Below are 12,813 nucleotides of genomic sequence, written 5' to 3'. Positions count from 1 at the left end.
AGTCTCTGTCTGAAGAAATTTCGGCAGCATCTCCCCTGTACGGCGGACAATCTGAAACTTTTCTACAAGCACTATATACCTCAGCCACATGCGGCTGGAATAATAACAATAAAAGAAAACAAACACCACGCAGTTAATATCTGGCTGACACAACCACGCAGTTAAAAATAAAGCAGCTTACTCGGCTGTACCAAAACCAAAACACATAACTGCTAGCCGGCTAGACTTACACAACCAATAACAAATACAAAACACCACATAACAACATCAACTCTCCAAAAATAAAACCAGAGTACAGAGCTAAACAAACTGATACATAAAACAAACAAAACATACGTGAAACCGATAAGTCTTCTGATGTGACGTGGGGACCAGCAGACAAGATACTCCAAGCGACACCAAAACCAACCTGTTACCTGAAAAAGATAGTATCAACGGGGGTGAGTTCAACAACTCAGCGAATACCAATAGACATGCCTAGTAAGATATATCTAACAGCAACAAACATGGAATACAGCTTCCTAATCATATATAGGGAATATGCAAAACTGAAAGGTAACTGAGGAAGCTGTACTCACCAGGAACTCCTATCCAGACAAAAGGGTCGTCAAACCGAAAGTGTCAATAATCCTGTATGCAGGTCAAAAGTATGCATCCAACCAAAATGCAACAACCAAATGCAGCAAACAAAATCATAAGAATATAAATGCATCAATGCATATGATGCTAATGATGCGTCCTGGTCACCCCTGACGCCAGTCAGTCATCTCACACACACAAATGGTGAGACCGAGTGGGTAGGGCTGTGACAACCGTGCACTCTGTCGTCACTACTCCTGATGAGTGACCGAGTGGACGGGATGCTGTCGGAGTACTCCTGTCCTGTGACCCCAAATCATAAATGGGGGAGCTCAATGCTCTCAACTCCCGGTACACGATGACGGGGAGGAATCCCTGCCGGCTAACACGTTGTGTCACACTACCCATGAGCGGACCAACGTAGCCAAACAAAGTCCCTGTTGCAACACACACTGCCTGAATCGACCACTAAGCCATGAGTGGTGGTGTGTGCAGATCCATGTAACTGGCGATGTGCTCAACAACAATGGAGTCGACTATCGCACAGCATGCAATCATGATGCATGACACTAAGCATGACAAAAACTGATCAACATAACCATATCCATACATACAAAATGGGTACTGTAAAAGCGATGGTCACATACCAAGATCTAGAGTACACAGGTCAGATAGAATATCAAAAATCCTATGTCCTGAACATAATAAGTATGGAATATCCTGATCAGCATAGAAAAATCCATATATACATAATATGGGTACCACAGTATCAGTAAGTCAAATCCACGGATCTAGGGTATACAAGTCCTCTAAGGTATAACAACCTAGACCCAAATCATATCCCTCTTCCATAGCATATGTACCAACAATATACACAGATCAAAGAATCAGGGTCTAAACACCCGAATCATATATGATATACAAATAGAGGTACACAAATCTGATATGGCACAAAAACCTAAGTATCAGATAATCTAGATACACAGGCCAGAAACAACAATCCAAATCCTAGTCCTAACCTCAGTAAGCATGGTATGTCACTCTAGAAACTAAGATACTCATGGTAACAAGATAATCATGGCAACAAATCACGAGATATAATTACGGATACATCACAGGTGACAAACCTAACATGCTATGGATATCAAACAGTGACATACCAAAGGCAAACATGTTCATTGCATGTAGTTATAAAATACTATACATATCTAATGACAATATCATAAAAGATAAGTCAAGAGGTACCCGCCTCCAAAAGCAGGTTCAATCCAGTCAAATCCAACATCGAGATGCTCGTCTCGTGTCAAGTCCTGTGTCACCAATACATATACATTTTATTTAGCTAATTCCTATAAATAGCTAAATAAAAATCTCTTACACCAAATTAGGGGCAAGCCCTAATTAACTTAATAACATAAACCTAATCCACAAACCACCATTAAATCGAGAATCTAAACTTAATTCCATTTACACGTGATTACACATCTACATAATCAATCATCTAATTCAAACACATAAGCAATTATGTATGTACCAATTCCTACTTAAATCAACATGTATCATAATCATGTTCCTTACCTTAATTCACAGCCATCGGTTTGTACTGAAACCAAAGAGTTGTTGGCTGGAACTTGCTGCCATTAAGGGACGTTGGCTGCTGAAAATTCTTCACTGTCCGGATCATATGAAGAATCAAGATCGATAACCAATCAAGCAAAAATCCTAATCAACAACCGAAGCTTACCTCCAAGATCCGGCTACGGCATAGCTCTGTGTCGTCTTCGGCACTGTCGAGCAGAAACACAATAAAGGATTTGGCACTATTTTCTCCGGTCCGAAACCAAACCCATGATGAATCTATCCTCCATCCACCATTAACACCTCACCTGAACGAAATCAATCCAATGCAACCAAACAAACAATGGATTTAATTCAATATTTATATACATCTTACCCCAAACAGCAGTCACCGAAAGGGCTGTTGAGGTCGGCAAACAAGGCTCACCAGTGGTGGTCGTGCTGCCAAATTGCAGCAGAGAGGCGGCGGTCATGAATTAAGGCACGGTTGGCGCCGCTGGCTCAGGAGAATGGTGACACTGCTCGGCCGAAAGAGAGGAAGGGACAGGGAGAAGCTTCGGCAGAGGGATCCGGCAAGGGCACACCTTCGGCGACAGCAAACGAAGAGGCAAGGCAATGCAAGGAGTCGCCGCGAGGTGGTGAAGGAGAAGGGAAAACCTAGGGCTCCAGTGCCGGTGGTGTCTCGTCTGACTAAAGGAAAGGAGGGGAAGTCGCCGGTCGGCCGGGGCTGGCTAGGGCACGGGAACTTCGCGCCGAGAGGGTGGAGACCGAAAGAAGGGAAAGCCCTTGGCCGAGAGATTTTGTACGCGGAGAGGGAGAGGGAGTTTAGCGCCGGTTAGGGCTCGGGAGAAATCACCGCAAGGTTTTGGACAAGGGTCGGCACGCAGGAGGAAAAAGAAAAATGGAAAAGGAAATTATAAATTAAAACTTTTCCTCATTTAAACAGGGTCGCCTAAACAGGCTTTTCCGGACCCCATTTTTGTCCCCGTTAACTCGTTCATACGAGCTCATGAAAAATTCCCGAAAAATTTCTAAAAATTCCGAAAAATTCCCTTATTAATATTCACCTATTTTTGGTATTTTACATTCTCCCCCACTAATAAAAATTTAGTCCCCAAATTTCGTTTATCTACCATCAGTAAGTACTAACAACAGATATAAAGTATAAATGTTTAACGGTAAATTTAATCACATACCTCAAATGAAAAATGGGGTATCGAGCTCGGATAGTATCCTCGAGCTCCCAAATAACCTCCTCGTCCAAATGATACTGTCATCCGACTTTAACCAGTCGGATAGTCTTGTTCCGTAACTAATGCTCTTCCCGGTCTAGAATTCGTACCGGAACCTCCTCATAGGTGACGTCAGGCTGAACTGAAACTGGGATATCTGCCAGCACATGTGTCGTGTCGAGCACGTATCTCCACAGCATAGATACATGCAATACATCGTGTACGCCTGACCGGAACGGTGGTAGTGATAACCAGTAAGCTACCGCTCCGATCCTCTCCAAGATCTCGGAAGGGTCAATGTACCGCGGAGCTAGCTTACCTCTAAGGCCAAATCTCTTCACCCCCTTTCGTGGGTGAAACTCGCAGAAAAACATGATCGCCAACAGAAAACTCTAGTGGTCTGCGTCTCCGATCAGCATAACTCTTCTGGCGATCCTGTGCCTCCAACATTCTCCGTCAGATAGTACGGACCAACTCTGCGTCATGCTGAGCTCTATGAGGTCCCAACAACTGGGCCTCCCCAACCTCATCCCAGAGGATGGGTGTCCAAACAAGGCCTACTATATAACGCTTCAAACAACGTCATCTGGATAGCCAAAAGAAAGCTGTCGTTGTAGGCGAACTCTACAAATGGCAGATGGTCCTCCCAACTGCCTCCAAAATCCAACACACACAATCTCAGCAAATCCTCTAGAGTCTGAAAGGTCCACTCTGACTGTCCATCTGTCTGCGGATAGAAAACTGTACTGTAACAGAGCTCAGTGCCTAAAGGCTGCTGTAGACTCTGCCAGAAATGAGACGTGAACCGAAGGTCTCTATCCGAAATAATAGTCAACAGAACATCACGTGATCTGATGATCTCCCGGCAAAATAGATCTACCAATCGATCCAGGAAATCAATCTTCCAGATCACTAACGAGTGCACGGATTTGGTTAATTGATCAACAATTACCCAAATCGCGTCATGTCCTCGTCGTGTCCTCGGCAACCCTATCACAAAGTCCATGGTAATGTGATCCCACTTCCACTCAGGAATAGAAATCCGCTGAAATAAACCGACAGGTCTCTGGTGCTCGGCCTTCACTTGCTGACAGACAAGACATCTAGCTACAAAATCCGTGATGTCTCCCTTCATGTCGTTCCACCAACAGAAACACCTCAAATTTCTGGGTACATACGGGTACCACCAAGGTGGACAGCAAATCATGAGCGATGAACCTCCGGAAGTAACTTCCATAAGACCGGATGAGACTGGAGTACGCATAATCTGCCTCGAAAGTGTATAACACCCTCCTCGTCTCGTGTGAACTCGGTCTGCTGCTCGGAAACTATCCGGCTGCAAATAAACTATAAATACTGATCAGCAGCCTAGGGCTCTCTGATCCTGTTCTGATCGACAACTGAGCAACCCTGGTAACAATAATACCCTGCTCTGTCTGTCCCTTCTCCTCAAGGTCTAACTCGGAGAAGCCCTGAATCAAGTCTGTGACCACAACTCCGTGGCAAGCTAAAGTCCCTTTAGACTTCCGTCTAAGTACAACGACAACCACATTAGCTTTTCCCCAAATGATGGCTAATGGTACAATCAAAATCCTTCAGGAACTTCATCCACCTCCTCTGTCTGAGATTAGGTTCCTTCTAAGTAAAACAGATATTTGAGACTCTTATGGTCAGTGAGAATCTCAAATGTAATGTCATATAAATAATGTCGCCAAATCTTCATGGCAAAAATAATAGCGACAAGCTGCAGATCATGTACAGGGTAGTTCTTCTCATGCTTCTTCAACCGACGAGAAGCATAGGAGACTACTCTATCGTGCTGCATCAAAACAGCGTCCAAACCCAGTAGAGATGCATCGGTATAGAGCACGAATTCGTCCTCTCTTGAAGGTACAACAAAAAATCGGAGCCAACACTAAACTCTGCTTCAGCTCCTATAAGCTGGTCTTGCAAACCTCAGTCCAAGTGAACTTCACGCCTTTCCTGATCAGGCGTGTAAGTAGCATAGCAATCCGTGAGAAACCCTCAACGTATCTCCGGAAATATCGAGTCAAACAAAGGAAGTTGCGAGCCTCTTATATCGACCCCGTCTACTCCCAACGGTAATAACCTCGATCTCCTGTGGAACCACGGTATACTCCTACTGGTGACCGTGTGTCTCAAACATCCCACAGAAGACAACCAAATCAGCACTACTGATAATCACATATACATGTTCTCGTCGAAACATCTTTAGAGCTATGCAAAGGTAATGTACGTGACTCACCTCAAATCCGTAATAAATCACAACATCATCAACAAAGACAATGGAAACTGATCCAAACATTCTAGGGATACCCCAATCATCGAGTCCATGATAACATCTAGGGCACCTCAAGAACTAATGGTAAAACCAAGACACATAATGTCCGTATCACAGACATTCCTAACCATAAGATCCTCAACAATAAACAGATCCAATCACCAACGATATATAATCACCAAAGAATAGAACCTCCAGTGTGAGAGCAATGCTCTATCACACGAAATACCACATATGTGGGAGCAACGCTCTACCACAAGAAATCCTCCATATGTGGGAGCAACGCTCCACCACAAATAATCCAAAATATGTATCCACAATAAATATGAGAGCAATGCTCCGCTACAAACAATCCGCAATATGTAGGAGCAACAAACCATTACAAAACAATCCCTAAATATGTGGGAATCCAGAATATGTGGAAGCTACTCTCTACCACAAACGATCCATAACATGTGGGCAATACATAAGTACCCAAGCACCTAACTATCTAGCTAGAGACTGCACAAGATCTCTCTACCACAGATCACTGTGGTTAGCCTAGGGTATAACAACCCAGTAAGCAAATCAAATCTATAGTCAACCCTATCAATATCATAGTGGGTCACCCGCTGATAAGAAAATGGGTTGACAAGGTAGTCCAACAAATGACATAATGCAGACATTCCACATCCTGCATCTAACATAACACCGATTTAATCAACATATTTTAAATCCAATCTACCACACAAATCCTACGCCACCTTCTAAGTTATCCTACAAGGTACTTACAGTCTAACTTTAAAGTAACCACGGAATAGGATAAATCAATCCTCTAAAGACTGACCAAACCAACAACGATATACGACTAATTCAGTCTTTTCCCACGTCAGTAACAGTCATGTACTCCAATGTGCTCATAATATCCAACTTAGCACGAAAAATCAAAAGATTCGAACCTCTAAAAATAGAGTATAATTATCCTCTACTGATCAAACCAACAAAACTAAATCAATCATCTTCTAACTAATCAAGAATACCTTAATCCTCCACAAGCAACTAAGGTATATCAATATACGACTACCCAGATCAATAAGTGTAAATCAGACTCCTACTGACTGATCTAACAAGAGTAAATCAATATTTACTGATGAAATTAACTAAAATAACATGATATACTACTGGCTAGGTCAACATAAATAGGTAAATACTATCCACTACATAGCTAATAAAGAGGCTGGTATGTGCCTCAATCTGCTAACCAATTAGTAGTAACAGAAGCTAAAGCTACTAGGGGTATGATATGTAAAATCACCAAAGCCTATAATCCTTAATATCTATTAAGGTCAATCAAGATCAGTGGATAACCCATCACATATAATATATGCTACAACAACAAGACAAGCACTAGTAAAGAGTGCTAATACATGCCATAGACTGTAATAATGAACAGGGCATAAACTAACCAAAAAGATAGGATAACATATACCAACATACCTCCTACAGCTTGGAGATGTCCTGCCGCTGCCAGGTCCCAAAATCCGAAAAGTCACATCGAGAAGACCAAAACACGAAATCCGAAACACCGGAAATAAGACTCGTAAGTCGATCTCTGATACCAAATAAATTGATATCAGATAAATCTCGAAAATCCAGAACATATAGCAAGTATCGTATACCTGCTCTGATACCACTAAATTGTCACGCCCGGAGGAGTCTCCGTCGAAGAAATTTTCGATCTCCCATGCAGTGGACAATCAAACTTTCTACAAGCACTATATACCTCGACCATGCAGTGGAATAATAACAATAAAGAAAACAAACACCATGGATTAATATCAAATTCATTGACCTCTACAACCACGCAGTTAAAAATAAAGCAGCTTACTCGGCTGTACCAAAACCAAAACACATAACTGCTAGCCGGCTAGACTTACACAACCAATAACAAATACAAAACACCACATAACAACATCAACTCTCCAAAAATAAAACCAGAGTACAGAGCTAAACAAACTGATACATAAAACAAACAAAACATACGTGAACCGATAAGTCTTCTGATGTGACGTGGGGACCAGCAGACAGGATACTCCAAGCGACACCAAAACCAACCTGGTACCTGAAAAAGATAGTATCAACGGGGGTGAGTTCAACAACTCAGCGAATACCAATGGACATGAGTAGTAAGATATATCTAACAGCAACAAACATGGAATACAGCTTCCTAATCATATATAGGGAATACGCAAAACTGAAAGGTAACTGAGGAAGCTGTACTCACCAGGAACTCCTATCCAGACAAAAGGGTCGTCAAACCGAAAGTGTCAATAATCCTGTATGCAGGTCAAAAGTATGCATCCAACCAAAATGCAGCAACCAAATGCAGCAAACACAATCATAAGAATATAAATGCATCAATGCATATGATGCTAATGATGCGTCCTGGTCACCCCTGACGCCAGTCAGTCATCTCACACACAAATGGTGAGACCGAGTGGGTAGGGCTGTGACAACCGTGCACTCTGTCGTCACTGCTCCTGATGAGTGACCGAGTGGACGGGATGCTGTCGGAGTACTCCTGTCCTGTGACCCCAAATCATAAATGGGGGAGCTCAATGCTCTCAACTCCCGGTACACGATGACGGGGAGGAATCTCTGCCGGCTAACACGTTGTGTCACACTACCCATGAGCGGACCAACGTAGCCAAACAAAGTCCCTGCTGCAACACACACTGCCTGAATCGACCACTAACCCATGAGTGGTGGTGTGTGCAGATCCATGTAACTGGCGATGTGCTCAACAACAATGGAGTCGACTATCGCACAGCATGCAATCATGATGCATGACACTAAGCATGGCAAAAACTGATCAACATAACCATATCCATACATACAAAATGGGTACTGTAAAAGCGATGGTCACATACCAAGATCTAGAGTACACAGGTCAGATAGAATATCAAAAATCCTATGTCCTGAACATAATAAGTATGGAATATCCTGATCAGCATAGAAAAATCCATATATACATAATATGTGTACCACAGTATCAGTAAGTCAAATCCACGGATCTAGGGTATACAAGTCCTCTAAGGTATAATAACCTAGACCCAAATCATATCCCTCTTCCATAGCATATGTACCAACAATATACACAGATCAAAGAATCAGGGTCTAAACACCCGAATCATATATGATATACAAATAGAGGTACACAAATCTGATATGGCACAAAAACCTAAGTATCAGATAATCTAGATACACAGGCCAGAAACAACAATCCAAATCCTAGTCCTAACCTCAGTAAGCATGGTATGTCACTCTAGAAACTAAGATACTCATGGTAACAAGATAATCATGGCAACAAATCACGAGATATAATTACGGATACATCACAGGTGACAAACCTAACATGCTATGGATATCAAACAGTGACATACCAAAGGCAAACATGTTCATTGCATGTAGTTATAAAATACTATACATATCCAATGACAATATCATAAAAGATAAGTCAAGAGGTACCCGCCTCCAAAAGCAGGTTCAATCCAGTCAAATCCAACATCGAGATGCTCATCTCGTGTCAAGTCTTGTGTCACCAATACATATACATTTTATTTAGCTAATTCCTATAAATAGCTAAATAAAAATCTCTTACACCAAATTAGGGGCAAGCCCTAATTAACTTAATAACATAAACCTAATCCACAAACCACCATTAAATCGAGAATCTAAACTTAATTCCATTTACACGTGATTACACATCTACATAATCAATCATCTAATTCAAACACATAAGCAATTATGTATGTACCAATTCCTACTTAAATCAACATGTATCATAATCATGTTCCTTACCTTAATTCACAGCCACCGGTTTGTACTGAAACCAAAGAGTTGCTGGCTGGAACTTGCTGCCATTAAGGGACGTTGGCTGCTGAAAATTCTTCACTGTCCGGATCATATGAAGAATCAAGATCGATAACCAATCAAGCAAAAATCCTAATCAACAACCGAAGCTTACCTCCAAGATCCGGCTACGGCATAGCTCTGTGTCGTCTTCGGCACTGTCGAGCAGAAACACAATAAAGGATTTGGCACTATTTTCTCCGGTCCGAAACCAAACCCATGATGAATCTATCCTCCATCCACCATTAACACCTCACCTGAACGAAATCAATCCAATGCAACCAAACAAACAATGGATTTAATTCAATATTTATATACATCTTACCCCAAACAGCAGTCACCGAAAGGGCTGTTGAGGTCGGCAAACAAGGCTCACCAGTGGTGGTCGTGCTGCCAAATTGCAGCAGAGAGGCGGCGGTCATGAATTAAGGCACGACGGTTGGCGCTAGGGCTCAGGAGAATGGTGACACTGCTCGGCCGAAAGAGAGGAAGGGACAGGGAGAAGCTTCGGCAGAGGGATCCGGCAAGGGCACACCTTCGGCGACAGCAAACGAAGAGGCAAGGCAATGCAAGGAGTCGCCGCGAGGTGGTGAAGGAGAAGGGAAAACCTAGGGCTCCAGTGCCGGTGGTGTCTCGTCTGACCAAAGGAAAGGAGGGGAAGTCGCCGGTCGGCCGAGGCTGGCTAGGGCACGGGAACTTCGCGCCGAGAGGGTGGAGACCGAAAGAAGGGAAAGCCCTTGGCCGAGAGATTTTGTACGCGGAGAGGGAGAGGGAGTTCGGCGCCGGTTAGGGCTCGGGAGAAATCACCGCAAGGTTTTGGACAAGGGTCGGCACGCAGGAGGAAAAAGAAAAAATGGAAAAGGAAATTATAAATTAAAACTTTTCCTCATTTAAACAGGGTCGCCTAAACAGGCTTTTCCGGACCCCATTTTTGTCCCCGTTAACTCGTTCATACGAGCTCATGAAAAATTCCCGAAAAATTTCCAAAAATTCCGGAAAATTCCCTTATTAATATTCACCTATTTTCGATATTTTACAGTAACACTAACAAATAATGTGTTGGCTCATAGGAAGACACATTATATTGTACTTGGCATCTCATAAAGAACTCATTTATGTGCATTTAAAATTTTATTTTATTTACATAATCTTATACCTATTATTGGCTTTAATTAAATCATGAGCTTAATTAAAATTTTCTCTTTAATTTCAGTGCAATATGTAACTATCAATATTAATAACATCCAACATTAACTGGTTCAAATTTTGTTGAATGGAAAGAATATGTGATTATAGTCTCAAGCTACATAGACTTAAACTATGCATTAAGGAATGATCACCCCGTACATCTAACCAGTGCTAGTACTATATAGCAGAGGGCTAAATTTCAACTATGGGAGAAATCAAATCGCATGTGTCTGATTATCATGAGACTTTCCATACCGGCACAAATAAATGGGTCAATAACAGAGTGAGGAGATGCTAGGAGTTTCTTGAACCAATTGACAGACCGATTCACCTCAAATGAAAAGGTCGAGACTACCACACTTTTTATGAAGTTAGTAATCATGCGGTACAGTGGTAAAAGAAACATAAGAGAGTATATTATGGAGATGTCCAATATAGAGATAAGTCTGAAAGCACTAAAACTCGATATATCTGAGGGTATGTTAGTACATATCATCTTAATGTCTCTACCTCTACGATTCACTCCTTTAAAGATATTGTATAATACTTAAAAAGAAAAGTGGACATTGAATGAACTCATTGCTCAATCCATGCAAGAGGAGGGGAGACTAGACATCTGAGAGTACTTACTTAGCATCTGATTCTTAAAGTATGAGCAAGAAGCAAAAGAGGTTCAATAATAAAGGAAAATGAAAATAAACTGTAGATTATGGAGGCAATGGCTATAAAGAGTACATGAAGCATGATAAGGAATCCACTTATTATTTTTTTAAGAAGAAAGGTCATATGAAGAAAGACTGCCTCAAGGAGGCTAACTAGCATGTAAAGAAGAGTAAACTTCTCAACTTTGTTAGTTCAGAAGTTAATTTAGCTATTGTACCCATTGACACTTGGTAGATAGATACTGGTGCTACTACTCACATAAGTGTCACTAAGTAGGGTTGTGTCAAGAGCTGACTTTCGCTTGATGATGAAAGATACATCTATATAGGAAATGGAAAGAATGTTAAAGTCGAGTCAATTAGTGTTTTTAGGCTTTATTAAGGAACTAATGTCTTTCTGGATTTAGAAAATACATTTATTGCATCATTTTTTTGATAAAATTTAATTTTAATTTCTTGTTTAGACAAATCAGGTTATTTTTATTCATTTAGACATGGAATTTTTAGTATTTTTTTTAATTCAATGTTGGTTGATAATGGTTTCTTGGTTGATAAGCTTTTTAAATTGAATACCTTTACTCTTACGGTTGATAACGTAATAATGTATAGTATAGATATGAAATGCAAATTAACCAGCGAAAATTCTTCTATGTTGTGGCATAGACATTTAGGACATATATTTAAACAATGTATAAAAAGGTTAATGTCACATGGAATTCTCGATTCCCTTGAGATGTCAGACTTTGATATTTGCATAGAGTGTGTTAAGGAAAAGACAACTAACAAGACGAACAAGGGGGCTATCTATTGTAGTGACGTTTTAGAGCTAATACATACGAATATTTGTGAATCATTTCTTAAGGAATCTTAGAATGGACATACATATTTTATTAGCTTCATAGATGACTATTCCAAATTTGTCTATATGTACCTTATTCATAAGAAATCACAATCTTTAGACTTCTTCAAAATTTTTAAAGCTGAAGTTGAACTTCAGCTAGGTAAGAAAATTAAAGACATCTGATTAGATTGTGGAGGTGTATATTATGGTCGATATGATGAATCAAGTGAACAACATTCAGGACCTTTAACAAACTACCTTGTTGAGTGTGGAATTGTGCCTTAATATACCATGTCTGATACACCCAGTCAGAATAGTTTAGCTGAGCATCGTAATTAAACCCCAAAAGATATGGTAATAAGTATGATGACTTTCACTTCTCTACTAGAGTCTTTGTGGGGTGAAGCACTCAAGATTGCAGTTTACCTACTTAATAGAGTATATAGTAAGACAGTAACTTTAACCCTATTCGGGGTGTGGATGGGTAGGAAGCCTAGCATTAGACATTTACATGTCTAGAGTTGTCCAGCTAAAGTTAGG

This window comes from Zingiber officinale, chromosome 4B, assembly GCF_018446385.1.
Source record: "Zingiber officinale cultivar Zhangliang chromosome 4B, Zo_v1.1, whole genome shotgun sequence".
NCBI lineage: Eukaryota > Viridiplantae > Streptophyta > Magnoliopsida > Zingiberales > Zingiberaceae > Zingiber > Zingiber officinale.
The sequence above is the reverse complement of the archived record's forward strand: the minus strand, read 5'-3'. Positions refer to the sequence as shown.